Genomic DNA, 21,219 nt, shown 5'->3' on the forward strand with positions numbered 1-21,219 from the left:
ATGTCCCAGCCTATGGCAAGTTACAATGAAAGGAAAAAGAAGACGTCATTCGGTCATCAAGTGGCCGGATAGGTTATTTTGGAAAAATTATGGTCCGGACAATAACGGGCCGGATGAAGTATCCAGACCATATGTGAACACCAATAATTATTCATCCACGCGTCATAATATTCGTGGACGTATGCAAGATAGCAAAATAGTCCTAGCGATACAGAGGACGCTGAGAAGCAACAGATCCCTTCTTGATCTGATTTATCTTATCTCGAGAAATCTTACCTCGACGGTAAAGATGAAGGACTACACCCTAGTCTAAAGAGATGTGGCAGCTGGCGAGGGGACAAAGACAACTGACATATCTAATCAGCATTAAATGCAATAAAGCAAAACCTTGGCGTGTGGCTAAGGACGAGCTGGCAGCGTCTGACTGGCGAAGGCCCACGGTGAACGAAGGTACAAACTTGACTAAGGATGAACAGTCTTCGAGAGCATGGGTGAGTTGAGGTGGCAGATCCCAACTTGAGAAGACATGCGGTTGAAGAAGATACGAGATGTACGGAGGATACATCAATTCTCGATGGATCTAAAAGCAGCGAAGATGTTCCTTGCGCCGAAGTGCTATAAATACAGAGACTCACCAATAAATGAAGGCATTCAATTCACCAAGGAAAAACTAGTCTTAAACTTATACCTCTTTAATGTCTAGAACTTAAGTATTAACTTCGGATTGAGTTCTCTTTATTACTTTGGAAAGTATTTTAAATCCTTGTAACACCTACTACTTAATACAAAATCATCACTCATTACTCCGTGGACATAGAAAAATGTCGAACCACCTAAATCCATGTGTCTATTGATAACTTAGTAGCATTTACATTATAATTATGCTTGTCTTTACTATTGATCTTATCTTGAATACCTTTTATTACTAAGCATTATCAGTTCAACTGAGATATCATTACTTCCTAGTATTAGATACTTTGAACTGTCCATATTACATAGACTATGGAAAAAATAATAATCACATCATAAATAGTCGAATGGAGAATCATTTAGATTTTCCCATAGTGGATTTTGACTCCACAAATTTACGAGGGTCCACATTTTTATACAAAGAGTCATTTAAGTCATGGATGGTTTTAGCTCCACACCGTAGAAGTTGCCCAAATAATACTCTTCGAAGAAGAAAAAAAAAACTAAGAATTCTTGGTCTCATTCTAAACAATTAGCAACAACGATTTAGAGGAGGTAGGTAGGATCAACTTTTTTCTTTGTCCGACACTCTCAGAGTCAGGAAGGGATCGAAATCCTCCTAGTTGTTAATCCAAACTTTATCCGAATTTTATGGGGTAGCCAAATGGGTGTGGTGGCCAGAAACCAATCAATAGACAATAGGGGTTCTGGACCTTCTGGTTCTCCATTCTCGTACACATTCATTCATTTTCTTTTTTCGCGCAAAAATCTCTTCTTTCTCTTGCTAACCACTTGCTAACCAGGTATGCAGCCGATTTAGCTCTAAACCCTAAACCTAAGAGTTATCTCTTTTTATCTCGTTCGATTTATGAGTGGAAACTAATTTCTTCTCTTGATCGATTAGTTTTGTTTCTTTTATTCGATAGAGATTAGGGTTTATTATTTAGGAAATTTTGTGTTCCACAGATGTAAAGTTTGAACATATTTTCCGTTTAATTCCTCCTTGTTGTTTTACAGACGATCGATATTGGAAAAGCTGAACCTTGCAAGGAACATTTGTAAGACGGTCTTTAGATACAGAACGTTGAACGAGCGTCTCAGAAATACCGCAGCGGAATTTGATGCCATTAATGTATTTTCCTGAAACCTTATTTTCTGGATCTGCTTTTTCTTTTTCTTTTTTACTTAGAATAAAAATGGATTGATTATAAGCTCATTATTGTTGTGTTGTTCGCCAAGGACGATTTCTACAAAGTCAGGGCAGACCCCAACTTCCGGAACTCTCTGTCGAATTGTCCAAAGTTGATTGAGGAGGCTGAACATGTCCGTCAAGTGGCTCAACAGGCTGAAGAGACAGTTAGTAAACTCATTCGTGGTTATACACATTTCAAGGTCTCCTTTTCTCTCTCTCTCTCTTCTTTCTTCACACTCCAAATTGTATCGTTTGCTGACTGTTGATATGATGTTGTATTCTTCACCAACATGAGGAACCAAATCTTGACAGCTTCAATTTGTTCAAAAGTTCTGTTGCACCATCTGTAGCAGCTACCATGGCTAGCGTCCTACTTGTGGTGATTTCATATAAAAAACATTTGAGGAAGAAGTACGAAGAAAAGTTACATAAGGCGACTGCAGATAAAGGAGGGACATTTGAAGGAAAAGTACCGAGGCAAGTTATCTATGCCCATTCTTTTATCCTAAGTTTCAAAGTATTCTGCATATACTTTTTATCAAACATGGAGCGATGGAGTTCTTTGTTTATCTATTATGACCTGAGGTGTCTCTCTCTATTTTTTATATAAAAATCAGGAACCCAAATCAAACTTCTTATCGAAGTTGAAAATGATAGTACAATTGCCAGTTTAGGTCAGATCGTAGAGAGGTTCACCTTCTGTCATTAGTGATGGACTTGTTACAATAAACTGGAATGATTGCAGGCAGAATATTATGAAATCATTACAGACACATAAACTAACCTGTTGTTTGACTAGACTAAAAGGTGTAGCTTAATTAGCTAATTTGATAGTTGGGATTCCAATAAACAAGTGCTAATCTTGAATCTTTATGTTTTGCTTGAGCATTCTTAAATCCTGCAAGCCTCTTGCATAAAGAAAAAATAAAATCTGATTTAAGTAATGATATGCTGATTTTATTTGCATATATATAATATATGTATGATATAAGTATAAGAAGCTGAATTCTAAATAGCTGTCTTATATTTATTCTAGAAATTGCCATGAATCAATGATTTCGCATACAAATTGAAATTGATTTATGATTAAACAACCTTGATTGTCATTAAAGCTTTTATTTTGATGAAAAGAAATTGTTTGTCTTTTAATGATGTACCACTTATGATGTACCATTTCCTTTATTGCAGCACTTGAAAAATTCTGTAAAGCTGAAACTGCTATGTAGCTTCAAGGCTAACTTATGCAAGTTAAACGGAGCAGGCAAATCAATTGAGAGTGCTGAGATGATCATTTCATATGTACTAATCACCAGTATGGAACTTTCTTACAGAGCTTACATCTTTATGTCGTGTGTTCCGCGTGGTTTAGAACTTACTTTGGTTATAATTTTTATTTCCTGCTTCGTGTGGTTTAGAATTATAAACCTAAATTTATACAGTATATACTACTAATTTCTAGGTTGGAACTTACTTAGAGAGCCATGTTGTTTTTGACTATTGCACTCTGTCCCTTTTGTTCCATGTATCGTGCTCGCCTGGTGGACATGCCATTTGATTTCCGTGGAAGTTGGGGATTACTGGACTAGTATACTTCTTTCTTTCCATTTTAGATCCATTTTAGGTGAGGGTTTAGTGTATTTTACGCAGTTTAAGGAATGGAGAGACGTATAAAGTTTCTCTCTTTATACCATACTAGGTTACGGCACGGGATTTTGTTTGTTATTGGAAATACCATGTTTTCTGTTTTGAGCAACATAGCCCCCTCCTAGTGTCTTCTTGTTGAGAATATGGTTTATTTTAGATGTCAATTTATTTGTTCCCAATCTGCCTGAAATGATTTTATCGGTACACATTGTGCATGTTTAAATCAAAGTTAACTTCCGGTATGAACTGAATGTTGCTCTCAAGAAGGCTGCAGAAAGGTGTGTAGTTCACTGGTAGTCAATTGAGTGTTTTCATTCTTGATCTTTGAGCTTATTGTAATTCTTATTTGTGCTTTTACTCATAAGTAAGAATTCTTATTTGTGCTTTTGCATTTTATTCATTAGTATGGATTCTTCCATAGTATCGTGTCGGTATATTATAGTGTGTTGGTCCGGACCTCGGGTGTCAAATATGTTCCGTAGTCCACTACAGTATGTCTTTTGGATTCAAATGCCTTGGTTGATAAAAATAGATACCCGATGAGTGAGTGCGTCGTTCCCATTCTTGCAGACGGTAACACTGGGTTTTCTTTTTTTGAAGCAATAACAATTGGTATTAATACCCTGTTGTACAATTTTTTCCTTATTTTAGAGTTTTCCTTCCATTCAGTCATCTCCAGTATTAAAATTGGAGTATGACAAAATATTTGTTGTCATTGATGAACTCCTTGGGTCCGTTAAATAAAAAATCTGGCGTCACACACAAAAGGCCAGTAAAAAGTCGTTCAATCCATTGGTTTGTACTTTGTACAATAATTTGTGAAACATCAACATCCCACGAAAATTTCATGTTTAGCCAAAATAAATTCTAAAACGGAAGTGAAAACGTGAAAAAGGTTCTTCATACTTTCGTACGTACGCCTCAAAATTACTTGAAATTTTTTCACCACGGATATACCTCACTATTAAAGCCTTTAATCATCCAACCAAACACTGGTACCAAATACTTTTCTCATTTCGTGTCAATCATAGCAGTCACAAAAAAAAAAAAAAAAAAAAAACAATTGAGAAAATGGTGAAGGAATTCGAGTTTCAATTCATCATCTCCGTTCTTCATTGTTTTTTTTTTTTTTTTTTTCTGATCTGAGTCTTTCTCTTGTTTGATTTCTTCTCCTCCTGAGCTGCTTTTCAACACCCTTTTCTCCATCAGTCCGCATATTTTTTAGGGTTTTCAGGTTTTTTAATTTTCTGCTGCTCCTCATAGGAGGGATTTTAGCTCCAACTTTTGGTATGACCGTCAATGGTTAACACAAGGAGGTCGTCGTGGATTCAATCCTCTGCAACTACTGGGTTTCAATCTTCTGCAAGTCTTCCCGCCGCACCTAAGCCTCCCAAGCGTTTGTCGACAACCCCCGGAGCTATTGTTCGACCTGCATTTCAAGTTGCTTCACTCTCCTGTGTTCAAGCTCCGGTATCGACTGCCAATGATCAGTTCTTGTCTGTTTCTACACCCAGTCAGTCTGTTACTGCCTCAAGCCCTCTTGCAGCTGTTGTTCCGTCGACTGAGTGCCCTGGATTTCAATCTTCTACATCCCCAGCTGCCACCAACCCTGGTGCTGTTGATTTTCAACTTTCTGCAGCGTCACTTGTCACTTGTTCTGCATCTCCAGTTACTACAATGGTGAGCTACATCAATGTCCCTTTGCTGGTTTCGATGGCTGCAAAAATGGGAAGGAAAGGAGAGGCTACATGAAAGGATATCTGCCCACTCACCTGCGAGACAAACACTACGCTACTGATGAGGCCAATGAGAGATGTCGTGATCGAATTAGTGGTGATAATGTTGTCTACAGGGCTTGGGAGAGTTCGTCGAGTGGCATGCGTATGTGGTTGTATTTTCCTTGTATGCACATCCACGCTTGGAGCAAAGCTTGTAAATTGCACGATGGCGAGCTACGCCATCACCTTTGAGGGGGAAAAGCGTCGATTTTCTGATTCATGGAGTTCAATGTCCTCATGTGGCTTGTGTATCTGTTGGGTGCTCTGATACCGTGTCGTCTGGAGATGATGGGTTGGCTGATGTTGTTCTCGTAACATTGGATTTACTGGACAAAGCGATGCAATGCCAAATTCCCACTGTTTCCAGTGTTCCTGCCAAGTGTAAGTTACAGTTTGCTCGGTCATTTACTGTTGCTATACGGAAGGTCTTGTGTAATCCCAGTGATGTCTCTTGTTGTATTCAGTTGATGTTGTTCCCTATTTGTACATTGCACTTGTATGTCCCTAAATGCAGTACTGAAGAGCGCTCTGTCACAAGAAAGAAACTACAGACGGCTGCGATTCTTTTGGCCCTGAAAGAATGGTCTGAAACCGATGGTTGTGCTGCCTTGACCCATCGTGCCATTGAGGAAACAATGACCCTACAAGAACTGCGATGCAAGTGTAAGAATAAAGAAGTCCACGGTAAGTTATCGGAAGAACAAGAGAAGACCAACATAATGTTGTGCCGTAAGAAATTGAGCCATGGTCTATATACAGCCGCGGTTCGGACCTTGACTTCCAGTGGCGTTGCGCCTCCTAATGAAGGCACCTTGCAAGAGATGCAAGCTAAGCATCCCTATGTGGCACCCCCTTTGATACCTTCCATGCCCATTATGCAAGCACCACTCATTGCTTCTAAAAACTTGGTTCTTAACAAGCTGAAAAGCTTCCATAAAGGGACCTCATGTGGAAGAGATGGCCTTCGAGCCCAACATTTGGTTGATGCCTTGAGTGGTTTGGATGCTGCTGTGTCGGACGAGCTCGTTACTTGTATTATGGATCTTGTTAACATTTGGCTTGCTGGGGGATGCCTTTCGGCTTTGGGTGAGTTCATAACTTATGCACCTCTGACTCAGTTGCTTAAGCCAGATGGGGGTATTCGTCCGATTGCTATTGGTACTATTTGGAGGCGTCTGGTTTCCAAAATTGCTGCTTCTCACGTTGGTAAGGAGTTGGAGGGTTACTTTAGTGATTAACAGACTTCTGGAAGTGAAGTGCTCCTGATAGATTTCTCTAATGCTTTTAACTTGATGAGTCGTTCTGCTATGATTAATGAGTTTAGACAGCATTGTTCTTCGATCTCTAGATGGGTATAGTTCGGCTGCGCAGCCCCTGCTAGACTTTGTTATATGGATACGACACTTTTGTCAGTGCAGGGTGTACAACAGGGTGATCCGCTTGGGCCCATGTTATTTTCCTTGACTTTACACCCCCTTATTCGCAAAATTGCAGAACGTTTCTCCTTGGATCTTCAGGCTTGGTATTTAGGTGATGGCACCATAGTTGGATATACGCTGATGGTTGCCAGAGCCTTGGACATCATTCATCAGGATAGTGCTTCTTTGGGCTTACACCTCAACGTCTCTAAAACAGAGCTTTTCTGGCATTCAGTTGATAGCAGAGGCTTGGTTGAGGGGTTGTTTCCTTCTGAAATACACAAGACTTCTATCAGTGTTAAGTTATTGGGTGGGCCTGTTAGTTTGGATCCTCAGTTTTGTAGTGATATGGTGGTTAAGAGAGCAAATAAGACTATTGCTTTGATGTATTCTTTACAGAAACTGAATGATCCTTAGGGGGAGTTGCTTATGTTGAGGAACTACTCTGATGTCTCTAGGTTATACTTTACCATGCGAACCACTAATCCTGAGTATTTGGATGAGGCACAGGTGGTCTTTGACAATTATCTTAAGCATTTCCTTAGGTTGTTGGTTACTGGAGATGGTCCGGGTTTTGGTCTTTTATAGCAGAGGTTATTTACGCTCCTCCTTAAGGATGGAGGACTGGGTGTGTACACTATGGAGGACACGATGCAGTATATTTGGCTTCTTTCTTTCAGACTAGTTCTCAGCAGGGTAACATTTTGAGACTTGCAGAGGTGTCCGGCCCTATCCCCAGTTTTAAGCATGCCCTGGTCCTCTACAAAAAGGTATGTGGTATTAATGATTCTTCTTTGTGCATTGATGATATTTGCCCCCACTCTATGAGCTCCTTGGAATTAAATATTTTGATGCGGTGAAGAAGAAAATACCCACCCAGTTTGCTATGACGGGGCGTGATTCAGCTCTTTGGCAGAGTAATAGAGTCAAACATGCTCATGATTACTTGTTGGCAATTCCTATTGATGGGCTTAATCAAACTATCGGGGCCAGACAGTTTCGTGATGTTGTGCATTATAGGCCCGAAATCCCCCTCTTTGAGGATAAAGATTTGTGTTCTAGCTGTGGTAAAGGTATGTATATTTTTGTGGATCACACCTTATACTGCAATAAATGGGTTGGTCTCAAATACAGGCATGATCTTGTTCGTGACACCTTTGCGGACATTTGTTATTGAGCGGGTGTTTCAACCCGAAAGGAAGCGGATTTGGGGATCCTTGCATACAATAGAGTGGCCTTCCGACCTGCGGATATCCTAGTGTATGGTTGGGACAGTGGCCATGATATGTGCTTGGATGTTATTAGCGTCTCCCCTTTCACAGGTGGCTGGGAGCGTAATTTTGTTCTTGGTCGGGCAATTGATAACGCGGTTGTTAAAAAAGAGGCCAAGTACCTTGAGAAATGTACGAGTCAGAGGCTGGAGTTTGGTGTTCTTGCCTTTTTTACCTTGGGCGGGTTAGGAAGTTATACTGTGGAGTTCCTGAAAAGGCTGCGAATTACATGTCTAGTCATGATTAGAATGTTACTGTTGGAGATTTTCTTTTTCATAGGTAAGGTGTTGTTATCCAAAAAGGGATTGGAGGCCAGCTTGTTTCCAAGCTTCCATCCAATTCTTGTAAACTGCTTTCTGTTTTACTTCTTTGAAAATAAAAAGGTAATATATAGACAAAAGTAGTACTTTCGGAAAAATGTCATTATCGGTCTTATTGAATTCTCCACTCTCTGGCATTGGCAGATCCTTCCTTCGAATTGTTACATGCGTCCAACCCATGTATATTTATCGCTTTAAGCTTTCAGGAGGGCGTCTTATATTCCCGGACAACCTTTCTCCAAATCCTTTGCTACATAATCTGCTGCCATGTAACAGGGATACGATCCCTGGTATATCTGAACAATTTGTTGCAGCCACTTCCTCATTTCTTGGTGTAAGAGTAGTTCACTTCGTCAGATACAGCGTAGAGCTCCACAATGTCTACATTTGACATCCATTTTTAGCCCACCTACACACCTATATATAATCCACCATATGCATGGTCGTGTAATGAATTAGAGGTGGTCATATGATCCCGACACCCACTTGTCGGATTGTCAGAGTCCAACTGGGATATGAATGCAGTCTCTTGCCAGTAACACATAGGAAGGGACTGAAATCAAGAGTTGCAGTTCATCATTAAGTCATACTAAACAAGACATGTAATCCGAATAATCAAGATACTTCCTGGACGACTAATGGAAACCAATGGTATATACCTACAGTAAAATTTTTAAGAAAATGCTCTCTTACCAGAATTTCATCCTGCGAAAGAGCTGCAGTTCACTATTAGGTCATTCTTCGCAACTATCTGCCTCAAAGTGCTTTGGATTCTCCCCCTTATTACGCCCTTGCCAAACCGGAAGGCCAAATAAAATTTCTCCATCACCCTGGAAGTTAAGAAATGATATGGATCTAGACACCTTTTAGCATTGTTTCCTTCATAGTTTCACAAATACATTTCATCGCGAATAATACAACAGTTGTATGGCTACTTTGTCGAAAATTCTTCTTAGATTACACAATTTGAAAGACAATTCAATTCTCAAACCAAGGTTCGTATATACAATCCACGTTAGACATATGCTGAGAAACATAAAAATAATAATGACGCCATGCTTTAAGTACTACTATCAGGCTCATCTTTTGAAGATAATGAATCTTCAAAAAATTATGGTTCTGATTTCACATATGCTTAAAGTCTACCAACTTCTCATAACTGAGAAATAATTTTCTTCAAAGTTTTAAATTGTGTGTATTGGTCTTAATACAAGAAAATTCTGAATTCTTTTTATATTGTGATTTTAAAATAGAGGACAATATTCTTTCTACAACGAAAAGATGATGAAGTCGAAGCATTTGGGAGAATGGACACTTTTGTATTTATAGCAATTATAAAAGTGCTCCACCTTAAAACTGTATTACATAAAACCCAAATTTTCCTTAATTTTCAATTAGAAAATATACCAAAAACCAAATTGAACATATGTAGGGGAAAATGCTTGTCTTAACATGACATTCATCATCAAAGGTGAGATAGATAACAGTTTATTCTCAGTATATTCATACTCATAATATCCGACCATCTAAAAAATCCAGATGGTAAAATTACCTAACCATGGGAAATAAAACCAGTAAGACAGAATAATAAGACTACAAAATTAATATAAACCCACCGAGACTAATACTTCAAACCAAAAATGTAATTCTTACATTAGGTGGAGAAGGTAATAAATCCCCAAAAAGCAGCAAACCGCATTCATATTTAATATGAAAAGGAACAATCAACGATCAAAAGTTACAAATTACTACAATTCATATCGAATTAGATGTCCACAAACTTAGATCTAATCTGGGTTAGAAGGTAATATCTACAAAAGAAGAAGATTGAATTGATTAATATAACAGTTAAATAGTTTTTTGGGCAACTATGTTGAGTTAAAATCTGTTAGAGCATTTCTCGGTCGAACTCGCGTGCGTTGCTATCTCATGCATATTTTTCAATGTTAGTGATCAAAACTATAAGTCTTGATTTCTAGTCTATCATAGCTAAGTCTCGGACTAAGATAGAAAGTGTAGTTGAGCTCAAGGACTTCATGGCGATTCATCATACAAGTAGAAGAACTACTCAAAGAACCGGTGGAGCTTCTCGAAAAAAAGGTATGTGAAGACTTGAACTTATTTATCACTCAAAAATCTATCTACTCTATCTCCTACTCTTTGAGACAAGAAGTCGTATGCTATATATATAGACTTGGATTATACACATTTGGTATTCCGATCCGAGTATACGTCGCCTATCTATATCTCGAAATATGTGTTGGTAAGCTTTTTGCTTCGATCAAGTTTATCTTTACCATGTGACGAAAGTTATGATATGTTTCATTAATCTTGAAAATTGCTTTGGCGAGAAATGGTGTAACAACTGTATAACGTCCTCTAAGAATATTTCAATGATTGAAATGAGAGTTTAGATTACATAACCAATGGTGGACATAAGCATTGTTGTGGAAACACATTTATCTATAAGTCATATTCCTTTAACCAAAGTTTGCGAACTTTGTTGATCAAGAGAACCGGAAGAATGGCGTGAGCCAAGTCCGCGAACCCAGTCCACGAACTGCTGAATTTCTCAAACCCGAGAATTATGCTGAAGTTGACAAACTACTTGCGTGAAGCTAAGTCCGCGAACCCAGTCCGCAAACCGGTGAAGTTCTCATACCCGAGAATTTCTACTGGAGTTTGTAAACTCTACCCGGTAACTTAAGTCCGCGAACCTAGTCTGCGAACTTGAGAAGGTTATATATCTAAAGATGATTTCTGAACTTAAACTTAAAAAGACTAAGGAATGAAGTTTGCAAACTGTGGCTATAAAAGTTCATGAACCGATTCGAGTGAGTCAAATCATCTTTGCTTCAATTGTGTCTTGTGCAGTACATAAGATTTCCTTGCAATTGAACAACTCTCTAACTAGTTCATTTGAAGTCATTTGAACTAGTTATGGTGAAGAAGAACATGGTTGATATGAAATGCTCATATAGCTAACCATTTGGTTAACTATTGTTGAACCAACAAATGCATACGTTTGGGTACGGTTAACAAACCTAGAAGCGTGCATTGTCAAGTGTGTGTAACAAGCTAAGTTTTTGATCTAACGGTTGAGAAATATTAGCTTGAATCTAAATCAGGTTTTCATCTAACGGAGAATATTGAATGCTTTGTTACTAAGCTAACATTGATTGCAAACCATGATTTGAAAGACTATATAAAGGAGACATCTAGTATTGTGCAAAACTAATCCCCACACCTTACGTGTGATACTAGTTTGTATACTAGAGTCGATTCTCTTTTAACCTTTGGTTTTCTTCTTCTAAAACCAGGTTAACGACTTAAAGACTTCATTGGGATTGTGAAGCCAGATCGATACTACTTTTATCGTAGTTGTGTGATCTGATCTTGCATGTTCTGTCTTACGAGTGCAATCAGATTGATTGACTTGAGATTGATATCTCCGATAGGCAAGATATAAAAAGTAATCACAAACATCTTCGTCTCATCCTTTGTGATTCCGCAACATCTTGTTTCGCTACCATACGATTAAGATTGTTGTGAGGTGATTGATAACTCTAGGATGTTCTTTGGGAATATAAGACCGGATTATCAATTGGTTCCTGTTCACCTTGATTATTATCAAAAGACGGAACAAAACCTTTAGGGTTTATCTGCGGGGGACATATTGATCCTTTGATATACTTGTCTGTGTGAGACAGATTTGTTTATTGTCAAAGCCTGCGATTTTGGATCGTAGAAACTCTTAGTTTTGGGTGAGATCAGCTAAGGGAATCAAGTGCGTAGTATCCTGCTGGGATCAGAAGCGCAGGAGCATAACTGTACCTTGGATCAATGGTAGATTGATTGGGGTTCAACTACAGTCTATTCCGAAGTTAGCTTGGAGTAGGCTAGTGTCTGTAGCGGCTTAATACAGTGTGTGTTCAATCTGTACTAGGTCCCTGGGTTTTTATGCATTTGCGGTTTCCTCGTTAACAAAATTTCTGGTGTCCGTGTTATTTTTTTTTCCGCATTATATTGTTTTATCTTTATAATTGAAATAATACAGGTTGTGCATTAGATCATCAATTAGAGTAATCCAACCTTTGGTTGTTGATTGTCATTGATTGATCCTTGGATATTGGTCTTTGGTACCATCCAAGTTATTCCTTGTATTTTATTAAAGACTCGCTGATTTTATTAGCTCGAATAAATCAAATCAAGAGAGAGATATTAACTCCTCGATATACTTTAATCTAGATTGAGTCTGACTGTCTAGTTGATTCTCTAGAAAAGTATATTGGAGTTAGTCCATACAGATTTCTAAGAGAAATATTTGGTGGTGTTGTTAGACCCCCCGCTTTTTCAATTGGTATCAGAGCAGGCAAACACCATAAACCTAATAAGTTTGTGTTTTTTCGTTCCTTATAAATTGTCATATGGGAAATTTCTTTGGAAAACTTGCTCTTGGCATCTGTAACGCACGCCAGAAATCCTTAAAGATTGTTCAAAGATTATTATGGCCAAAACCTCTGGTTTCTCATGATAATATTACTTCATCTAAAAGGGGAGATTTAGATGTTAAGAATCAATCAGAAGGAAAAAATAAAAAGAAGGAAATATTGAGAAAACGCTCAATATGCTGAAGGATATGGAACCTCACTAGATTAACTCTTGATCTCTTTGAGGAATACTATCGTAATGGATCAATTGATAAAGATCTATTCAACGTGTTCGAAGGCGTTTTTAAATTCTTATAAAAACTTAAATATGTTAAGTCTAAGAATCAGTCCGAAAAGGGTTATGTATGTGTTAAATCTGTTAATACTGTGCAACCCAGAAATCGGAGGTATCCTTCTTCTAGCCAGAACAAACGAAGGATAAAAAGCTCTAACTGTTCACAAATATCAACCAGAAATGTTCACAAATATCAACCATACTATCATCATTATTTTGATTATACTACATGGACTGTTCACAAATATCAACCAGAAATGTCGCATGAGATTTCCTCTGCGCATTATGCATCTTAGTAACAAGGCTGGCATTTCCCCATTTGTATATATCTTGAAATGGGGCAAGAAATGGTTTGAATTGTGTACAGATCTTTTATTCGTTGTTTGAATATCAATTTTAGCTTTCTATTGCATCTGTTGTCGCGAAATGCATAACCTTTAATGTGCGAATGGCTGAGAAAATCCCATCTTTCTTATGTGGGTCTCGGTTCATAAACGAGTCCAAGCCCATGTGTGGTCTTATAAAGAAGAAGTTCGCGCACCCTAGTCTTCTTCTTTACCCGTCCGCGTACGTGAACCTAGGGTTTTTTGTATTTCCTCCATTAAAGCCTTCTTGGAGAAATTGAAAGAAAGGGTGTTCAAATCTCACTCCAAGTAAGTAAAATTGCCTTGCTCCTTTCAATTTCTTAGATCTATGATGAATTCTAAGGGCACAAAAAGGAGTTCTAAAAACTCAAAATCCTCTAGCTTGAATCCTCCTTATGACCAAAACTCTCTTAGTATTAGGTTTGTGGATGATTCTTGTGCTAGAATGTTTTATAAGATTGCTTCAAAAGGTTTCATTCTAGAAAAGAGGTTGGATTTCTCTAGTGGGCATGAAGAGGATTTGGTATGCTTTACAAAATTCAAGCTTGGAAATATCTTTGAGGTCTTGGTCAAGGATTTGATTCTCTTACAAGGATTTTCTATGCCAATATTCATGATTGTGATTACAACAAGATGGAATTCAAATCCATGATTGGTAGAGAAAGGTTCCTTGTTCATAGAGAATTAATTTCAAGTATTACCAAAATCCCGTTGGGGAACGTACGGCTCCCTAGACCATGTGATGAACGTCCATCTTGTGATGATATCTCGGTTAGGCTTTGTGGAAAGAAGGTCGTTTAGAGTCAAGGAAAGTTCCCTACTAATGATATTAGTATTGCTTTGATGGCTTTTGGAAAACTTGGTATCCCCAATCTTTGTCCCTCCACAATTGAAAATTCTTGGTGGAGTCACGATTTTGCGGAATTGGTCTATTTCCTTGATTCAGGTATTTCAAGTCTCGATATTTGTGGTTTCATTATCTTTCAAATGATCTCGATGACTTCTCCCGTCAAAATATTGGGTTACCCTTGCTTGATTAGTCAAATTTGTCGTGATCGTGGGTGTGATTCAATTGGCAACTCTCTTGGGGTCCCCAAACCGGTCCGTCCGTGTACCTTTAGGCGCATAAGGTAAAATGCTTGCAAGCGACAAAGAATTGCTTCTCTTGATTTTAGTGACCCGACTACCATAAGCCTTCTTCAAAAAATTCATAAAGGTGTGTGTAAGGTTGATTTAAGAGTAAAGTGTGTTCAAGAACAATTGTCCTTGGTTGCAACAAAGTTTCCCGAGCTCAAGGAAGATTTGAACGCAATTCAAGCATCTTGGAGTATCTCTGATGAGGAAGAAGATGAGTCATTCGTGTTCTTATTGTTGCCTAGTGAGTCTTCCTTTTTGGTTTAATTGGAAGAATAACTAGTGCTTGAATAACAATGATTGTGACTATACATAGCTATTATTTTTCATCTTCTTGTTCTTTTTAGGTTTATTTGGTTTAAATTCTAAAAATATTTGGAGGATGATGTTTTTGCAGTATTAATCTTTATGATTTGATATATTGCAATTTGTTATGGGATATTGGTGTTTACGTCCGTGAACTATGTTTGTCCCATACTCTGTCAAAAGTAAAGTCGTTTGTGATCGGTATTCACGTACTGGTAAAAGAATGAATAGACTTTTGACAAATACAAAAGTTAAGCCTATATTGTCAATCATTTGATGGAAGATAGGTTAAAATCTTTTGTTTTCAAGGAATATGTCTATTAATGTCGTTATGAAAATAGTGATTGAAGATAGAATGAATCCTTGTGTATTCCGCAGTATTGATCATCCCTGATCCATATTTTTATGTATTACTGTGAGGATCCGTAATGCATCTCATGTTGAGCACTATACAACCAAGTTGACAAAGGGGGAGATCCGTAACTTCCGAATTTCTCAAACCCGAGAATTTCTGCCGAAGTTGACAAACTACTTGCGTGAAGCTAAGTCCGTGAACCTAGTCCGCGAACCCAGTACGTGAACCGACGAAGTTCTCATACCCGAGAATTTCTGCTGGAGTTTGTAAACTCTACCCGGTAACTTAAGTCCGCGAACCTAGTCTGCGAACTTGAGAAAGTTATATATCTGAAGATGATTTCTGAACTTAAACTTAAAAAGACTAAGGAATGCAGTTTGCAATCTGTGGCTATAAAAGTTCATGAACCGATTAGAGTGAGTCAAATCATCTTTGCTTCAATTGTGTCTTTTGTAGTTGATAGGTGTCTAAAACACCTAATTTTATATCTGGTATTTATGCTTTCTTTGCTATTTTTCTTGTAAATTATATATCTTATGTTTGGTATTGAGTGTTTAGGTACTTTGGAGTCATTTGGAACAAAAGAAGAAGAAACGCGCTTAAAAGGCAAAAAGGTGCAACTGCTGTTGGATGCGGATTATTTCTCATTATTTGCTTTTATTTCTTCATCTCTGTCTGAAAAGTATGTCGGCTTTAGTGATGCAAATTTATGTCTGAAAAGCACGACAGCTTTAGTGATGAAGAGACATTGAAGAGAAGAAGTGAATCTGAGAAGTAAGAAACGGCTGCTGTTGGTGGAAGAATTTAAAAAAGAAGAAAACATTCATTTGGAGCAATAAGGACGAAAGCGTCATTTTCTATACAACTACAATCGGGAGCGCAATGCAGTCAACATAGGGGCTGCCATTTGGTTGCCCCTTATCTTATTCATGAGTGCCTAGATGGGTAACCCCATATCTTCTTCATCTAAGTGGCTATAGCCATCTGCAATTCCTACACAAGACCTAGAACTTAGTAGGTCAATCATTTGTTGTTCTTCATCTGAAATGTGCAAGAGTCATGGCGGCAGAGAAAGGGAGATTCAGATAGAAACTAGAAAGGAAATCGATATGGGTTTTGAGTGTGATGTTGCAGATGATATTGGAGAAGAGGATGATGAAGTTCGGTGGTGCTTACAAAGGTTTTGAACAAGAAATCAAGGAGGAATTCTGCTGCTACTGGAGAATCGGATCTGCTATTGTTGGTGACGAATTGGAAGAATTGGTGAAGATTAATGGCAATTCAGGGCTTATGAAGGATAGAAGAGATGGGGGTTCTGTGTTGAGAGAGAAGGAATCGAAGTCAGATGGAGGAATTGATGACTGTTGATGAAGATTAACGAAGAAATCAGAGAAATTGGTGATGGGTTTGTGTGAATTGAGATTTTAGAGAAGAACTAGGGTTCTGTTTTGATGAGCAGATGGGTCTTTTGATAAAGATGGAGATTGATGCTTGGAGCTGTAGAATTAATGAAATTGGCAAACTAGGGTTCGATTTGATATGGGTTCTGGTACTGATTCAAGGAAGTTGTTGGATCTAAAACTGGAGTTGAGATGAAGTAGGTGCAATTCTGGTAGAAGGATGCTGTTCAAGTTGGTTTTGTCATGAAGTTGCAGTGCATCTAGGAATTACAAGATTAGCAGGTGGGAATAGGAAATAATGATGAAATGGTAATGCTGGCTTAGATGTATGTGTAGGATACAGGGCTGGAATGAATGGAGTTGTGGTGATGCTGTTGTGTTGTGCAGAATTGCAAGTTATGATTTCAGGGGATAAATGAATTCGGAAGCCGAGTTGCTGCAAGGAATGATATTGAGGGAGATGGCAGTACTGCAGAAGCTGCAATTGCCGTGACAAATATGTCTAGGTTGCAATTGCAGGGATCAGGAGATGAAGTTACAGTGGCGACTGAAGCGGTGATTGAGCTGATATTGTAGGAATTAAGTTGGTTGCAGCTGGCTGTTATTTGCTGTGAGATGTAAGAAGCAGAGAAGCAACAGGGAATGGATGTGATGGGTGTATGATAAAAACTGAGATCGCAGAATGAGTCGCAGCTGAGTCATTGAGATATGAGTGTTGTTATTGCAGTATGGAGCTGAAGTGTTAGTTTCAACTGTTGGAAAGAAGCTACATAAGGCTGTGATGCTATGGCTGAAGCTGCAGTGCAGTTTGCATTGCTGTAGCAGTGTGTTGCTGTTTTCTGTGAGTTGATACAGATGCAGCTGTCAATGATGGGATAAAGTGGTGCTAACTGATGCAGTGAAGTGGTGTTTGACTAATTGTTGGTACTAGGCTTGTGGGATTGCAGGTAATGGCATCGCAGGCGCAGAAGTTGGTTATGAGTCTCAGCTGGAGTATTTGGTAATGGGATAGTGGCTGAGTTTGAAGATTTAGATGAATTCGAAGCAGATTTGTGGAGCTGTTGCGGATAGGAGAATATGATTGATCAGCTGCAGGTTGAGCTGATGTTAGAATTACAGAGAGGGCATTGGCTGGTTGCAGCTGTGTGGATGGCTAAGTAATGCTTGGATGAAGCGCCATCCTGGTGCTAATTTGCTCATGGCCTGTGCAAAATGAGCTGCGGCCGTGCACCCGCATTGGCCTAGACCAAATCAGCTGAGTTAGCTTTTGATTCAGAACTGACTAGATTCAGCTGACATCACTGAGTTGACTCGATAGCTCGTCCTGACTCGGTCCAGCCGTGACTGAGTTGACTGTCTTTGACTGGTTACCGGTTTGACTTTGCCGGTCACCTGAGCCCAATTTCCGGCGACTCTCCGGCCAATTTTCGGCGACGATTTGGCAGAGTTTCTACATGAGTTCATCTCGCTTTTGGGCCACGTGGATTTTCATCTAATGGGCTTTGAAGTTTTGACCTAGTTTTGGAAGGGAGAAAAGCTACAAAAAGGAAAAGTTTTCTACAACTATTGGGATATCACGTATTATTTTCTACTTGGAGCTTTGGAGAGAACTTCTTCTAGAGTTTGCTTTCGTTTGTTTTCATCTTCTTAATTTTATTGATTATGATTATGATGAACTCCATTATTATGAGTAACTAAATACTACTATTGGTTATGGGATAAAAGTTGATTTCTTAAATATGTTATTTGAATCTATGGATTAGTTTTGTCTCAATATTTTATTGTTTTTGATTCATGGTCTATATTGTTATAGAATTTGATTGTTTGTTTGGTTGAGTCCGGAATCAATCCGATTTGCATTCATCTCTAAAGCTATATTAGGGTTTTCAATACGAAAAAGTTGTTTGTCCCTGATTTTATGTAGCATAATTGTGGGTAGTGCTTATAGCGATATATCCTACTAGTCACATATGAATCATAACCTTGGTTAAATCGAATTAGTGCTTTTACACGTTTGATTGCTTTGATTAGTCTTATTCCATAAATCTTAAAGCTTTTAGGGAGTTAAACTTAATTGTGCTTTTACACTTTGGGTTACTTTCTAGGAAGCATTCACATTTGCATCTTTTAATGTGGTTGTGATAAAATTAGGGAATTCGCGGGATATTTTTGCGATCAGGGTATCCTAGAGCTTTTAATAGATGAGAGATTAAAATATCAATTCTAGTCATTGATGAAAATACGTGTTTGTGAATGATACTATCCCATGACCAATATCTTCTCCTTAATTATTCCAACTATTTACTTTGATTTACTTTATTTTATTATATTTGCTAAAACAAAAATCTCCCTTGGTTATCTTAGAAACTGAAAATTACATAACAACAAACGCCTCTCTGTGTATACGAACTCTTTCCTACCACTTGTAGTTAAGTAAGAAAGTCAAATTATATTTGACGGTTGACAACCGATCAGTAGTACATAAGATTTCCTTGCAATTGAACAACTCTCTAACTAGTTCATTTGAAGTCATTTGAACTAGTTATGGTGAAGAAGAACATGGTTGATATGAAATGCTCATATGGCTAACCATTTGGTTAACTAATGTTGAACCAACAAATGCATACGTTTGGGTACGGTTAACAAACCTAGAAGCGTGCATTGTCAAGTGTGTGTAACAAGCTAAGTTTTCGATCTAACGGTTGAGAAATATTATCTTGAATCTAAATCAGGTTTTCATCTAACGGTGAATATTGAATGCTTTGTTACTAAGCTAACATTGATTGCAAACCCTGATTTGAAAGACTATATAAAGGAGACATCTAGTATTGTGCAAAACTAATCCCCACACCCTACGTGTGATACTAGTTTGCATACTAGAGTCGATTCTCCTTTAACCTCTGGTTTTCTTCTTCTAAAACCAGGTTAACGACTTAAAGACTTCATTGGGATTGTGAAGCCAGACCGATACTACTTTTATCGTAGTTGTGTGATCTGATCTTGCATCTTCTATCGTACGAGTACAATCCGATTGATTGGCTTGAGATTGATATATCTGATAGGCAAGATATAAAAAGTAATCACAAACATCTTCGTCTCATCCTTTTTGATTCAGCAACATCTTGTTTCGCTACCATACGATTAAGAATGTTGTGAGGTGATTGATAACTCTAGGCTGTTCTTCGGAAATATAAGACCGGATTATCAAGTAGTTCCTGTTCACCTTGATTATTATCAAAAGACGGCTGCGAGGGACATATTGATCCTTTGATATACTTGTCTATGTGAGACAGATTTGTTTATTGTCAAAGCCTGCGATTTTGGATCGTAGCAACTCTTAGTTGTGGGTGAGATCAACTAAGGGAATCAAGTGCGTAGTATCCTGCTGGGATCAGAGGTGTAGGAGCATAACTGTACTTTGGATCAGTGGGAGATTGGTTGGGGTTCAACTACAGTCCAGTCCGAAGTTAGCTTAGAGTAGGCTAGTGTCTGTAGCGGCTTAATACAGTGTGTGTTCAATCTGGACCAGGTCCCGGAGTTTTTATGCATTTGCGGTTTCCTCGTTAACAAAATTTCTGGTATCTGTGTTATTTCATTTTCCGCATTATATTGTTTTATCTTTATAATTGAAATAATACAGGTTGTCCGTTAGATCATCAATTAGAGTAATCCAACCTTTGGTTGTTGATTGTCATTGATTGATCCTTGGATATTGGTCTTTGGTACCATCCAAGTTATTCCTTCTATTTGATTAAAGACTCGCTGATTTTATTAGCTCGAGTAAATCAAATCAAGAGAGAGATATTAACTCCTCGATATACTTTAATCTAGATTGAGTTTGACTGTCTAATTGATTCTCTAGAAAAGTATATTGGAGTTAGTCCATACAGATTTCTAAGCGAAATATTTGGTGGTGTTGTTAGACCCCCGCTTTTTCAAGATCTATTTCTATTTTTCTTGGCATGTTGCAGATTCCTTTACTCGTGATAGCTCTATTTGGTTTCGATGACCCACAATTATTCCGGCTATTAATATATGATTCTATGAGGTGACTAAATCTTCCAATGTCTGGCTGAGGACTTTAAACTTAGCACTTCTTGGGAGGTAACCCAATTTAATGCAACACGGTAATATTTTTCCTTAACTCTTTTGCTTCAAATGGTAACAGTTTCTCCTTGTTCATGCTTTTAATTTTATCTTTAGAACATTGAGGACAATGTTAGATTTAAGTTTGGGGTATGGGAGAAACTTTTTAGTTGCAGTATAAATAAACTCCAGAGCCTAGAAATTTATGTTTACTAAGGGTGACACTAACTAATCTAAGTGGATGGAAGCATGTTGGTTGTAGGAGTTGAGGAACCAATCTGATTAGATGGCAACATCTAAAGAGTCTATTCATAAAAGCACAGAGCTCAGGTGTTAGAAATAACATGATAGTTTCACCATATCTCGTTGAGTCCTTTTCACTTCTATTTTTATTTTGTTTTGTTTTTAAACTATGTTTCTCTAAGTGATTAGGTGGGGCTCACGATTCAAGTTGTTACCAATGCTAGGGTGAATTAGAGTGATTGAGATACCAAAAAAAAAAAAAAAAAAAAAAAAAAAAAAAAAGTTGAAGAAG

The 21,219-nt window shown here is 38.1% G+C and overlaps 1 long non-coding RNA gene across 1 annotated transcript; it reads left to right on the forward strand.

Annotated features, from left to right (window-relative positions):
• Nucleotides 1-1,348: 1,348 nt before the first annotated feature.
• On the forward strand, nt 1,349-2,353 carry LOC113323651. Its single transcript, XR_003347750.1, has 3 exons — nt 1,349-1,493; nt 1,708-1,822; nt 1,930-2,353. It is a non-coding gene; the product is annotated as an uncharacterized LOC113323651 (long non-coding RNA).
• The last annotated feature ends 18,866 nt before the right edge of the window (nt 2,354-21,219 follow it).

Source organism: Papaver somniferum, chromosome 11 (genome assembly GCF_003573695.1).
Source record: "Papaver somniferum cultivar HN1 chromosome 11, ASM357369v1, whole genome shotgun sequence".
Lineage (NCBI taxonomy): Eukaryota > Viridiplantae > Streptophyta > Magnoliopsida > Ranunculales > Papaveraceae > Papaver > Papaver somniferum.